Source organism: Lonchura striata, chromosome 1, assembly GCF_046129695.1.
Source record: "Lonchura striata isolate bLonStr1 chromosome 1, bLonStr1.mat, whole genome shotgun sequence".
In the NCBI taxonomy this organism is placed as follows: domain Eukaryota; kingdom Metazoa; phylum Chordata; class Aves; order Passeriformes; family Estrildidae; genus Lonchura; species Lonchura striata.
The window spans coordinates 88,381,626-88,396,421 of record NC_134603.1 but is presented as its reverse complement, the minus strand read 5'-3'; the positions used below and the strand labels follow the sequence as shown (position 1 = coordinate 88,396,421).

Here is a 14,796-nt window from a genome sequence, read left to right as displayed (position 1 = left end):
TCAATTCTTTGGATTACTCAACCATGACTTTGTAGCTGCAAAGGCAGATTATGTCTGAGCACCTGGATGACAGCAAGCAACAGAGAAAAAGTATTTTAATAATACTTAAAGCTCACAGAGGACCTTTTCTTCTTGGCACATCTGAGCTTGCCAGAAGGGCTGTACTATACTAAAAGAAATTCTCATTTCTCACTTGACAGTCACACCCCCCTACCAAAAAAAAAAAAAAAAAAAAAAAAAAAAAAAAAAAAAAAAAGAAGTCATTCCCAGGCATTCTTATAGTTTTCGGTGCTATTTTCTCTGTTTGTATGCTGTATTCATGGCTTTCTTTCCTGAAGACAGATGAGTACTGAGTACAAATGTCAGATGCAGACTAGAAATGCTGGGGCACACACAGCGCATTCTTGGTTTCTTCTAAACATCAGACATATCACCAATTAAAAAAGAAAGAAAGAAAAAAAACCACTCAGTCTCCATCTACCAGCTTTCAAGCAAAGATAAGGAAATACCTCAAACTTTCCACAAGGCCTCATATTAGCTCCCACCAAAGCAAGGAGAATCCATCCTATTGTTTCCCTTGCTAGTGCTGCATCGCTGCATTCCTACAGAGCTTCTGAATTTGTTCAGAGCTTGTTGTCGTTGTTGTTGTTATTGTAAAAGCTGAGTGTTACACAAGACAGAGAGCTTGACAGCTTTCCCACAATCCTCAGCATGTGGGAATAGCGAGTAACAAAGTGTTAACACCTGCCAACTGGTGGTTAGGTGTACATGTCTCTGTTAACAACAAACACTGCTGCTAGCAGTCATCAGAGCAAAGCAGCAAATCTGTTCCCTTCTCCAGCATGGAAAACACCAAACAATAACAACAACAACAGAAAAAAAAAAAAGGCACCTAATTGCTTGATTAAGATGTATCAGTGTTGGAAACTGCTGATCTAGAACATTGAATCTCTGACATTTACTTCACTCTTGATTAAACAGAAATGTTTAAAACCAGTTATTGTGCAGGCAGAAGCTCAGAGCACTGTGTATCATCCAGGGAATTGTGGCAGTGAAAATTTTTACAAAGAAACACAATCAGAACCACCTCCTCTCTGCTGTTTCATAAAAGCATCAGATGCTGAGACTCTCTGGCTATTAGGAAAAAGGGATGGAAGAGCACTAATGAAGGACTAGGAGTCATGTAACTCCTTGGAACTTCCAGGGGAACCTTGTGGAAAAGTACAGCTCCTGCTCTGAAAAATATTGCTAGACACGGAAGTCGGGACTGTTTCTTTATGGTGAGAGGGATTAATTGTGTACTTTTAAAAAGCATGTTTTCATTTGGTGATTTCCTAGGCAGCTTTGTGAGCCAGGCATTGATTTATCATCACCGATTTGCATGTGACTAATGTCCTAGACCTGAGGCTAAAAGCCTGCTTACTCTAGATTTGCCCTCAGTAGCCAGATTGCTTGTTTTATTGCTCTTTGCCCATAACAAAAATGTAAGGGAGAAGTGAGTCAACTCACTCATCCCAAGTAAACTAGAGATTGCTAAGTCAAAAGGAAGGAAACTTTATTAATATAACAGTACTCACAAAAGCTGTCCAAATCTCCCTAACTGTACACACAGAAACTCCAGCTCAGCTGGGGAGAAACATTAATCCTGATTTTCATCAGAATGTATTTCTTCAGTAATTGCTATCAGGAAAAGAAATTAGCCCATTCTTTAGCAGTAGGGCAGGGGGTGGGGGTGGAATTTCACATTTATGTCTTTTCCCTAAACATATTCTCTGAAATAATTCAGACAGGTATGATTGTACCTGATTAATCAGATTATGGCCAGGACAACAGATAATTTTAACCTACATCAGTTCCTGAATCTAAGTCACACAGGAGGAGGAGGGTGAGTGGAAGGCATGAGTAACTTCTTTTGATGGTTCTACCAATTTTTGCCAGCACTAATGTTACATGAAATAAAGATTTCCAGTAGTCAGCACCTTGAAACAGAGGGCACTCATTCTCCTTATTTCATGACACAGCAAGTATTTGAAAATCCTATAAGCAGTAGACAGTTAATGTCAATAAGTTTTCTTACAAAGGCTGGCAGAACACTGTTCTGACTCTAAGCAACATCATTTACTAAATTGCTATGGTGAAGGCTCAAACAACCTTCCATATAAAGCTCCCTGCAGAAGGTTCTATGGATTAAAATGGACAACTTTTTAGTTGGCCAAAAGTAGTTTTCTCCACCAGGAATGGAGGAATAAGGTAATGTACTTGCCTGCCAACGTGAATATTGACCAATTTACTGAGATAGATATTTCCAGACAGGAGGGTTTTTTTGTATGGGAGGTTTAGGATCACCTGCACCAGAATAGTATTAGAGGAAAATTTCTAAGCTTTGTGTGAATATTCAAGCCCCTTAGCAGATGAATTTAGAATTTCAGTCACATGGTTTCTGTGATTCAGCTATTTGTTAGTCATCCTCTGCCCATTATATCTCAGGAAAGTTACAGATACCCATAATTAGAAAGGCAATCCCCCTCCTTCTGTCTTTTCTGCCTGTTCTGTAGATATCATGGCACCTCCCTCCCTTACTTACCAGAGGTCTTGTCTTATTTCTTCCCATTCCCCTCCCAGCTAGATTTATTTCCTTATAGTCTTACCCATTTTATGCTCTTCCCACAGTCTCTAGATCCTACCCCATGTTTGGGATGTTCCAAATGAACAGCTGCCCTTGGAGCCCTCTTCCATCCTCCCTTTTCTGAGCCCAGCAGCTCTGCCTGGGTCCTCGTCTCTCTCTCACACAGGTTTTTATCAACAGTTGCCTTCTGTGCTCCCATGGGCCTTATTCAATTCAGTGCTATTCTCGCACACTCTGGGAGCATGATGCGAGAGAACTGGGTTGCTTCTGTCTAAACCTCTCCTGAGCTAGTTTTCTGATTTGTCTGAGTTGTTGATCTGTGGAGCTGGCACTTTGGTTCTTCCTCCAAGTAACATTGCTACCTATGTTATTTCTGCTCTTGGATCATTCCCCCAGTTCTCTCTCCTTTGCTGCATCAAACAGCTTTCTTGGGTTTGCCTTGCAACCCACTATCTTCTCTTCTTGCTGTTCAATCAACTCCCACCATCCCTCTGCCAGGGATAACTGTATTGATCAAAAGCAAGTCTAGTTTTCCCAGTACTCCATGAAAAGTATTTTTGTATTTTCTATTTGGTACAGAGCAGGGATCTCTGAGCTACCAAAGCCAGAGGGCCAACTGGCATTCAGCCTGAGACAGTGTAGCTCCTGTTCACAAGCACAAACATACAGAAAATGCTGTAGTGAATTGTCAGTGTCTGATCACAGCAGGCAAATGGGCATGCATCTCTTAAATCTCAGATTTATGGCCCAGGTACTGGGAAGCAAGAGAAAACTGAGAAGGACAGGTACATACATGCCCTTATCACACTGAGCACACTCTGAATGTAAGGATGAGAGTCTCTCACACAAAAAACTATGTCCATTTAAAAATACTGTGTAACCTTCCATTTGGAAAAGACACCTTGGTGGAACATTTCAGATCAGCACTAAATTCTCACACTCTGAATACCATAAACATCTCACACCGATGCCTGTAATGCCTCTGCCAATTTACAAATTCTTCCTGAGCTACTCTTTATTTGGTGACAGAAGGTTTTTTATTGGCTCATTATCCCCCATTTGTCCCAAACACACAGCATGTGTTTTTTACCTGATGATGACCCTGCCTTCTTCAGGACAAGACACCCCAAGACACCCCTTGTCCAGCAGCACTCCTACCCCTCAGGGTGTTTGCTGGGCATTGCCAGGCTGCCAGGCAGACAGGTGCACACCAGAGCAGTAAGGTTCACTTAGACCCTCTTGATCTGAACTTTATCCATTATGTTTCTTTCTGAAGCAACTATCTTCAAGGCAGGTTGGCTCTTTGTTCAGGCATCTTGCAACACCTGAGACCACAATATTAGAACACTCCAGCAGCAGAAGAGATAAATCTAAATGCAGAAAACCACAGCACAGTCTGGTATTTAATGCACAGAGCACATGATCTTGATTGAGCACACAAAGCCTGACTCCATCCACGAGTCTACCAGGCAGTGAGGGCTCTGGCAAGATCTGATTTGGCATAGTGAGGTCACATGCTTTCCCTACTGACAGATGCACAGTCCTGTTTTAGTTTTAACATGAACAGGTTAAAGTATCTTCCTCCTGTACTATATTCAGGTGATGACTGAAAGCTACATCTTCTAGTGTTTTCCCATTAGGTCAATAGCAGCCAACAAAGGAGCATTTGCTTCTGGCTCTTTAGCTGCATAGCAGAAATCAGCTGGTACAATACTATCCCAAAGAGGGGGGAATATAGAGCAATTGAAATGCACTGCCAACAGAGTAATTAGCAGGAGGATCGGGGGTGGGCACTGACTGCCTGCCCTGTTCATCAACCTCACTGAGGGACTGAGTATCTAATAGAACTTGTCAGAGCTAAGATGCAAAGTTCTGCATACAGACATCTTGGAAGTGAAATACTCTTCCTGTATTTCGGGAAATATGTCTGTTTCTTGGTAGTCTTTGAACAAAGGGATGAGTTGTCCATTCTGTTCCATGCTAATCTTAAGAGTTCACATTACAGGCTCTACTACATTGCTTACAACTGGTCTATCTGAGGAGCAGCTGGGAAGGAAATAGTTGTGGTGGTGGTGATGTGGACAACTAAAGTTTAAACAATGTAAGGACAAAACAGGCATGTGAAAAACACTTCAACACCTACCTTCTGGCGAATCCAGGGTGTTGGTCAGTTTAGATTGTTTTTTGGAGGGATAATGCCTCAGTGCCAGGCAAGTCTTGTTTCTGTTCCTGTAGACCAAGGCTCCAGCGTTGCACTTTTGATATCCAATAATGCATCCAATTTGTCTTTCATCCCTCCCCAATGCTGTGCACAGCCTTTTCACTGATGAAAATCAGATAACCAGAGCATTAATAAAAAGGGATATTTTGGTGTGATTCTAAAAATCCTCCAAGTGGAAGACACATAGGCTTACTCTCTAGACTAAATTCAAGACCTCCCCAGCACAGAGCAACGAAAGTAATCTTGTGCTAGTGCTTGTCAGGGCCTGAGCATTGGAGTTGTCCTGATCATAAGCACTATAATCCTGTCAAGAAGCAAATATATAATCACGTATCACCAGTTCTTTGGGCTATACAATTAGCTAAAGGCCCTGCATCTGTGTGATCAGATCCTTCAGAAGGAAAGGATATAATGAAAACAGTAACTTCTTATTTCCAGTTCCTATTTTGGTTTCTACTCTTCAGCACACAAAAAGATGCCTGTCTTACCCATGGCTGCCCCAGCATTAGACAGGCTGTGTTTCCAGGTCGCTTTCTCTCCTTTTGTACCATGTTTTAGTTTTCTGCTTGTAAGAACAAAGCCAAGGGTCTTGGGGCTATTTGCATCTTTGGGGGATTTGGATGCACTGCAGGGCGAGGCTGGGCCTCATTTTAAGAGAAGGCTCCAGCCCACACCAGTGCCAAGAGGCTGACTAATGCAATTATTTCCTTGCAGAGCAGCATTTTTCAAAGTGCTGATTCTTATTAAGAAAAAGGAACGGATTTGGAGCTCATATTTTGATCTGGTGCCCAGGATTATTTGGAAATTCTTTTTCCTGGAACGAGACTTTTTATTCCAAATTTCTCCATGGTGGGGAGAGAGGGTTTCCTGGGCAGAATTAGGATAATGATTACAGCCTGTATACAATCAGTTCTAACCGCTGTGGAACTCCAAAAATGAATGTTATTGCTCAGTGGCTTCATTGAAAACAGAAGTATTATTTAACCAGAAGGATGGCAACACATGGAAATAGCTCATTATCATATTTTCTCCCTATTTGAAATGTCACATTGAGTATGTATCTTTCACGTCCACTACACTTTAATTAATTTGGACTGTGTTTAAATATATTACACAGCATGCTTTATTACAAAATTCTGACACATTCCTATTGATGAAGCAGGGCTTTCCTTCAAACACAAGTAAAAGGCAAGCAACAGTGCTAAATATTGTTTTAAACACAATAAGAATACCACATCATCTCTGTGTCTGCCTGTGTTTTTCTGTGGCATGGAACATACAGAGCAAAAACAACATTACATCCAAAGCTTGCTTGCTGTTTATTGAAGGGACAATGATGTTAACATTATTATTCTAGATCTAAATCTTAACCACTTACCTTATTTACATAATTGCAAGACAAACATATATTTTACTCAATGGCTGGAAAAGATTCCAGCAGTGTGATTGCCTAGAAATTAAAAAGTAGAATTGCAGGGTGTATGTGTGAGATGAAAATGGCTTGTTTTAACACAGCTGGTGTATCTCATCTTCTGTGCAGTTTCAAACACAGCACTTACAAGGATGATTGTCCTCCTCCACCCAGGTCTCCAACAAAGTAGAGGATTTATTTCGTTTGCTAACCTTCCTTTGGAATGCAATCACTCCAGAAGTTATTCCTGATTTATACTCAAGCAACTGGGAGAATCAAACCAGTTTTCAAAACAATGTAAAACTGAGAGTTCATTCGACTTTTAGCATTCCTTGGTCTGAAATCTGCTATTACTCAGAATTCTATGCTGAATGGGATCAGCGATTTTGTAGAAGGTGTGACTAACATCTGACTGATAAGATGTCATCTCTGCACTACTACTTCTGTTGAAGCACTGATGTATTAGCTACTGAAGTGCTGTAAAATCATTTGAGTTTGAACCATCTTGGGTACAACAAACAGTGGTTCTATTACACCCTATTATCCCAACCACTAGATGCCACCAAGAGCTGAATGCGTTTGTATCAGGAAGGAATCTTTCCTCATTACTCATGCCCCATTCAGGAACTACTTGGAGACAAGGCTGGTAAAAGAGACCTGATTCATTCCCTGGGAGCCAACTGAGTGGTGTACCTCACACAACAGCCCTCTGCATGACATTACAGTCAACCCCAACAGCTTGTTCTAAAACATGTTCCAGGGACAGCTCCTTGGACTGTTGCTTCCTCATCCATCCTCCTAAGAGAGCAGTAATCAAAGTTTTATTATCTGAATCATGGATTCATATTTTTTTATTATTATTTTCCCTAGCAGATGGCCTTTTTCCAAAATAATTTCACAAGCAGAGATTCTTATCATGAGGAAGGTAATACTGTTCTGAAACAAACTCCCAGATGGGACCACGTGGAATAAATGTGTTGTTCCTTAGATAAAGGGAAGGCGTTAGACTGCTGATCACTGTGTGGAGGAACAGCACGGCCCCGCTCTGTGCTATTAAATACTCTACTACTTATTCTTCTGCCCTGAGTGTTCTCTTCTCACCCTACATAACCCTTTCCTCACAAAACATTTACACAAAGAAGTAAATTTTTTTTTCAACATTTGAACAAGAACAAAAAAGTTGTGTATAACTGCAACACATGTCTGTCTTTAAAAATCTGGATTTGTTTTATATTTAATTCATTGACTGAATTGTAATAAATGAATAAACCTAATTTGGAGGATAATAAAGAATATGATCTGTGTTGCTGATGCCAAAAGCAATAACTACAACTTGGTTTTTACCAATTCTTTGCTCCTTCGGACCCAAGCATTACTGCTGTGATTTTTTTCTGTATTTTAAGTGTTTTGTTTATTTGATTTCTGCATTAAAGGAACACTCCAGTGTAATATAAAAGGATACTATAATCACGATGTCTAATTACAAAGAAAAGCTAAGAGTCTAATATAAAAACATGCAATAAAAAAAGAATAACTACCAGATCAAAACCACCGACACAACAATCTGATGAAGCAGGCTAGGAAGCAGTGCTCAGCTCTCCCCCTTACAGGGTATGGGGAACCAGAAAACTTTGCTGTGTGAGAAGATTGAGGGTACTGGATAATCTCATCTAGGCTCCCCCTTCCATGAAGGCCTGGACAAAAGGACCTTCCAAGATCCTTTCCAGCCTGGGCTGCTCTGTGATTCTATAAGATTGGAAGATCTCGATGCATGGCTTTCACATTAACTGCAGCTTTTCCTCCTTGGCTTATTTCTAATTTCAAGAGCTTGTTCTTACTGTTTTGTTGGGTTTGGGGTTTGTTTGTTTGGGTTTTTGTTTGTTTGTTTTTTCCTTGGTTCCCAAGAGTAACAAATGTGAAATGGTATCCTTTTGGCTGCTAGTGGGCAGGATCTTGTGTTCTTCACACATTTAGATTTTCCATCAAAATCATCAGGAATGTATTAAAACAAGCAGGCTAGTTTCCATCTCTTGGCACAAGTCAATGAAGCATTTAGATGTACATGAAACACAAGACAGACTATGCAACTGGCAGCTTCTAAAAATGAGTAGATCATTTAAATATGTTCCTGAAGCAGCAATGTTTCTTTACCTGGCCACAACCAACCCTACTAAAAGAAACAGTAAAATTGCAGACAGCCTTGCTATACACAGCTTCCCTCAAATTAACAAGCAATTTAGGTTTGTTTTGTAGACCTTAAAAAGTCTGAAGACCACCTTGTATTAAAGGCAGCTCATTACTCTTGCCCATATGCAAGTGGACACGAGTCTAATGTGCCAAATTCCAAGCCTGAAACACTGTTTAACCATAAATCCCCACACGAGACAGAAGCGTGAGTGACTTAGTTGGATTTGAAGATAGAAGGGACAAAAGAACAAAGTAGAGCCATCAAAAGGATTTTTCAGATTCTCAACACCATCAACCCAGAGCAAGAGCTTTACTGAATCAGCAGAAATTATCCTGCAGAAAACAAAAAAAAACAAAAAACAACAAACAAACAAACAAACAAAAAGAAAGAAACAAAAACCCCAAAAAACAACAACAACAAAAAAATCCACCCCAATCCACAAAAGTACTCCAAATTCCCAAAAAACCCTTTATGTTTTTTTGCATCTCATGTGTAGGACTTCATGTTTTTGTGTAACTTGGCAGTAGAGCAATTTTTAGCGAAGATACCAACAGAAGATTCATCAGCAACCATACTGACATCTGAAGAGGCATATGCTCACAAGAAGTATTTTGCCTGTTTGGTTTAACCTGATATTTAAACACACAAAGTATAGATATACCTTGGATAATGTCATTTACCTTGTGCACAGGTGTATGCTTATGATTTTAAGATTATTTCGGCACAGCAAAAACATTTAATAAAATCCAGATAATGATACTATAATTATGAGACTGACAAACAGAAACATTTGAAAGTGCATTGGTTGTTATTGTTATTTCTGTTTCACTTTAGAAAGAAATTTTAAGTAGGCTGGTTGGCTTTTTTTAGCAGAGGACAACAGTCATGAGACAAACGTTACTTAGAAAAACATTCTCTATAGATCAATTCCTTCTAACTCATTCTTCCATTGGCAGACCTCATACATTTTTCCACGTTGATTTTGTTAAGGTGATTAAATAGCTTTATGAACAATAGAATTACCAGTGTTTTGAGAAAGGGAGAAGCATTTAGACAGATAAAATATTTTTTTCACAGGAAGTCTGTTACAATCAATTGGCTACAAAGATTATGCAAATAGTCAGATTCCCCTGCAATTTCAAAATATGTTGATTTAACTAAGATTTAAGCAAACTAATTGCATTGTTCAGGATAGATTCTAGATCAGAAGAATTCTGACTACATTTGCCAGGCAATGATGGCCTCCATTATTTGCAATAGTGTTCATTCCTTTGCTCTAGTGTTCCCATTCTGCATGCAACTTCCTTTGATTTTATCATTGCTGCAATTAATTGTCCTAAATCTAAAACAGTACTGGAAATAGCATTTTACTTGGTCAAATCACACTTAATTTGCAAGAGATTCACTGCAGTGTAATCTCTGATGAAATGTTTACAAATTGCCTGTGGAGGAGAACTAAAAGCCAAAAGGGGTGTCAGAAATAAGCCGGTGGAAAGGTCAAATGTACCTAACAACATATACCATGCCACACTACAATCGTGTTCATCTCTCTCCAGGATCTTCAGTCCTACCAAGAATTACAGCATTTCAGTTCAGTTCTATACACTACACCTTCCACTCAAAAGACAAAAAAAAAATAGATTAATCTGCTATAAAGTAGTAATGATGCAAAAACTAATTGCTGTCAGCATCCTGATGCAAACTGCTGTGTAAATCTAAAATCTTTATAATTTCTTTCAGTGAGCTTTATCACCAAGATTTGTTCGTGCTTTGAGTTTTACCTTCAATTCCCTCATACCTCCATGTTCCACCTGCGTATCTTTGAGACAACACAAGTCGCTGCATGATTTTCTGTGGCAAACTCTAACCCAAAGAGGAAGAAATACAGATTTAGCTTCAACTTATTCAGTGTGCATGTTCCCCACAGTATAACTTTCAGAAGCAGAAATCATTGCTGCTACCAAAATAAATTAAAAATGTTGATGTTTCTAGAAACATCTGGAAAAAAATCCCATCTTTTCCTGCCTCCTCTTTGCCAAAAAGGACAAGAAATGAAAAGTATGTCAAAGGCTTCCACATTATTGCCTTGACAGAACAAGTTGCTTTTAGGCTCCAAGTAAGAAATTGAGCTATTATAGTTTTTATTTCTAGATGGCTCTAGAAAATTCATGGCAAAGGGAGTCTGTGATGATAGGCTCTGGCTGTAGACGGAAGCTATTCATCAGCTTGGAGAGCACTCCAATAATTCTGGGATTCAGTAGGCTCACTAAATAGAGACAACACTGCTAGGCACAATGTCCTATCTAATACTAATAAAAATTTTAAAAGCAGTAAAATGTAAACATATTCTCTTAGAGAAAGATATGTCTTAAAGCCAGCAGTATACGCACAGTTTTACAAACATAATGAGGTCTTTATCCCCAAAAACTTGTCCTTTTTTTTAATTAGTATTATTTGAATATACAGTAAACAACACAAAACTTCAGTGTTCTGAGAATTAGGAGGACTTGAACAGATTATTTTTCAGTAGAATTCATAATCTATCTATAAATCGTATTGTTTCCTTACTTAATGGCCTCTATACTACCAAAAAAACAGCAAAAAATTCCAAGTAATGCTACTAATGGCTTGTCAGTCTCTGTGTATGAGAAGAGTTTGTACCTCTGTATCTGTTTGTACCTCTGTACCTCTTTGTACAGAGAATCAGCATGATTACTTGCAGGCACAAATGGGTCATCCAATTGAAGATTCCATTTGGCATCCTAAAAGCTGTGTCTGGCTTTTTGAAATTCTAAAGGGTCCTTTTTGGAGGAATAACACAAATTAGAAGGCATTTTAAAGAGGCTACAAAATATAAACTACATAGCTATATATATATATATAAATTGTAAATGAAAATATATAATAGATGCATCCAGAGTTAGAAAGAATGGAAAAGGAGAGGAGGGATAGACTGGGAGAAGAGAGAATATGTCCAAGGTAGGCAGATATGATCTAGTTACTCTTCACCTTATAAATGAATCATAACAATTCTGAGTAGAAGAAGATGACAACTAACCTTAATGAGAGGGAGCACATGAAAGTCAATAAATACATGGGTCTTAGAGACCTATTTATTTATTTAATCTGGCATCTTGAATCTACTAAAGAAAACAGAGATGCTGGAAGCCATTGGAAGAATTCTGTGAAAACCAATGTATGAAGCAATTTGAGACGTTCACTGATGACAGCATCTGAACAACAGAGACCTCCACCCAAATAATATGTTTCCTTTTTGCATCTTGAGTCTGGGTGGAATAAGGGGGTGGTTAAGAACTGAGCAGTGGTATGTAGACAGAAAGATCCATAATTCTAAAGAACTCTGGGAAATAATAAAGGAGATGGTAATTAGATTATGGCATCCTAGAGAACAGAGGGAATTTGGGGCTAAGTAGTGGGGAAAATGGAAGGAGTGAAGAAAGAAGTTAAAGTCTGTATAAGATGACAGAATTTGTTGCGTAAAGATACCCAATTTCTCAGCATCTCAGGAATGCAACAAGGTTGTGAGAAAATCCTGTTGAAACCTCGATCACTGCCTTTGCCACTGAGCTCATGTTCCAGGCTTTCCGCTTGAATCAGACTCTAATGTAGGACATTTTAATTGTGATTGCTGGTCCAGCAGAAAATGATGAGCCTAATGGACTGGTTATATTTAACACTGCAGAGAGAACATACAGAGAAGGGTGGAACATCAAAAGGAGAATCAACAAAGTAAAGAGTTACCTGGAGTCAAAGAGGAAGGAAGTAGGTGGTAGAAGTGGGGCAAACATAAGTTGGAGAAAGGAGGATAACTTTCTACTTTTGGATTGCTGCATTCCTTTACATATATTTTCCCAAATCTGCTGGTTGTGTTGTGACCTTGGCTATCTCAGTTCAAGTTCAGACTGATTTTTTTCATTGTTATTGTTTTGGTTTAGTTTCTCTGTAAAAGCAGGTATCTACCAAAGCCTACAATCAAATTTACCTTAAGTAGACAGCAGTGCAAAAATGATAGATTAATGGAACTGCTGAGGTTTGAAGGGGCCTCTGGAGATTGTCTAATACAACATCTGTGTCCAAAGCAACTAGAGGCACAACTAGAGAGGCTGGTCCAGTAAGGTTTTGAGTAACTCGAAGGATGGAGGCTCCTCAAACTCTCAGGCAGGTTGTTCCAGCAGTCAACCAGTTTTATACTACAAAAGTTGTCTTTTATGCTTACATGGAGTTTCCTGTGTTTCAGTTTGTGCTCATTACCCCTTGTTCTTACACTGAGCATTATTGAGAAGAGTTTGGTTTTGTCTTCTTTACCACTGCCTCATCAAGTATTTTTGCACATTGAAAAGGCCTGCCCCATGTTCTCGCTTGTCTAGGGTAAATAGTTCCAGCTCTCTCATCCTCTCCCAGTGTCAGATACTTCAGTACTTTAATCATCTTCATTACCCTTTCCTGGACACTGGGGAGACCAGAAGAGGATACAGAACTCCAAGTTCTGGAGGAACAAGGATTGAGGAGAGGGAAGGGAAGGATCGTCTCCTTTGACCCATCTGTTCTGCAGTATGGCAAATAAGAGAACTATTGTAGGGGATTAGCAAAGGCAGACTCAACTTATTACATTTGCAGAGAAGACTATGAGAAAAACAGGGTGACTGCTTGTGTCAACAGTCCAGCTTGGTTGCACCAAAATATCTCACAAGGTTTCTCTGGTATAGACCTTTCTGCCTCATATCTTTCTCTCAGACTATGGCAAAGACTCAACACCTAAAATCCAACATCCCAAGTAAATTTCAAAAAATCCTTCATATTTTTTCAGGATTGTTTATCAGAGTTGCTCACAACTGGTTACAAGACCTAGATCTGTAGATCTTCTAGACTTCTAGAAGATCTGTAGATCTGTAGATCTACAAGACCTAGATCTGTAGATCTGTAGACTTCTAGAAACAGCAGAAGAGCAGCTAGCATTATATAACACAACTACAAGAAAGAAACCTTTTTCCACAATAAATATCCCAGCTGATTAGAAGTAAATGTACTACTCGTCAGAAACTAGAAAAAATTACCACCAAGATATTAAAAATTATCATAAATTCTAGAAAAAATACTTCACAATTTTCCAGGGCCAAGTTTACTAGCATGCACAAACTGAGATGAGCATTTATAGCCCTTCTTTTCCTCTGTCATTACAGTGCACACTACCCTGCCTATGAACACAAAAATCTCTGTTAAGGTACGAGTCACAACAGGTGGTAAGCACTGCAACATTTAAGGGCTTGTTTAGATGGCAAATGAAACCAATCCAATTAAGTCAATTGTAAATCACACTCTTAACATTTCATCAGTAGTTAGCATGAGACAGAGATTTCAGTGCCATTTTAGTACAGCTAAATGTGATTTCTTTTTTCAGCTTAAATTACACCAAAACTAGGGTTTACAAATAGACCTTAATCAAAATATTATTAATTAGAATGCAGTTATTTCCTCTGGTTCTTGTTACCACATAGATGAATCCTGAGACTTTGTAAACATATGCATACACACACAGAACACTCACTGGTTCAGTGGGAAGACAGATTACAAATTACTCAGTGCTGCCAATTAGTGAACAAGCAGGGCAAAAAAAATCTGCAAATAGAGGCAAAGCAGAATGCTTCACAAAATGTATGCTGCTTCTTTCACTTGAAAAATGTCATAACTGATACTGTGAAACATCTTACCAAGAGAACCAGGGAATATCCTGTAACAGTAGATATCAGAAAATATATGAGAATATATAACACATAGGAAAGAAATTCTCATTACAGCCCTGGGTTAAATATTTAGCAAATATTCTCAGAAGAGACACATGTCAGCTTGAGATACATATCAGCAAATGTCAAGGGAAGCTTTTATGCTGATGTATTGACATAATTGTTCAGGAATACTGCAAGTAATTTTCTGTAGGATGCCCTAAAACAAATTAGCGCTACTATATACACAGCCCCCCGTTAAGCTTTCCACCAGCATTTCTGTGGTCAAGTTATACCAGTACAAATGTGCAAGAACCAGCAAATCTTTAACTCTGCATATTCTGCAAAAAGTTTTCAAATAACTTCCTGTGAGGATTCAACAGAAAATTTTGACCTGCTAAGCTCATTGACTCAGGGAAGAAAAACTGTGCCACATGACCAATAACAAACAGGCTGTACAGCTTAAATTACCAATATTGAACACCTCCACAAACCACAGAATAATTTACAACATATCTGTCAGCTGCAAAGACTTCTGAGGAAATGGCAGCCAACTGGGAGGCTCTGCGTAAAGAGGCGAGATTCAAATAAGCAAATGAGGCAGCTTTA

The 14,796-nt window shown here is 39.0% G+C and overlaps 1 long non-coding RNA gene across 1 annotated transcript in view; it reads right to left on the bottom strand.

Annotated features, from left to right (window-relative positions):
• Positions 1 to 14,796, bottom strand: part of LOC116183231 (uncharacterized) — a 131,215-nt gene that overhangs the window by 16,030 nt on the left and 100,389 nt on the right. Inside the window, exon 3 of the long non-coding RNA XR_004147798.2 lies at positions 4,770 to 4,949. This is a non-coding gene — a long non-coding RNA (uncharacterized LOC116183231). The remainder of the gene's footprint in view (positions 1 to 4,769; positions 4,950 to 14,796) is intronic.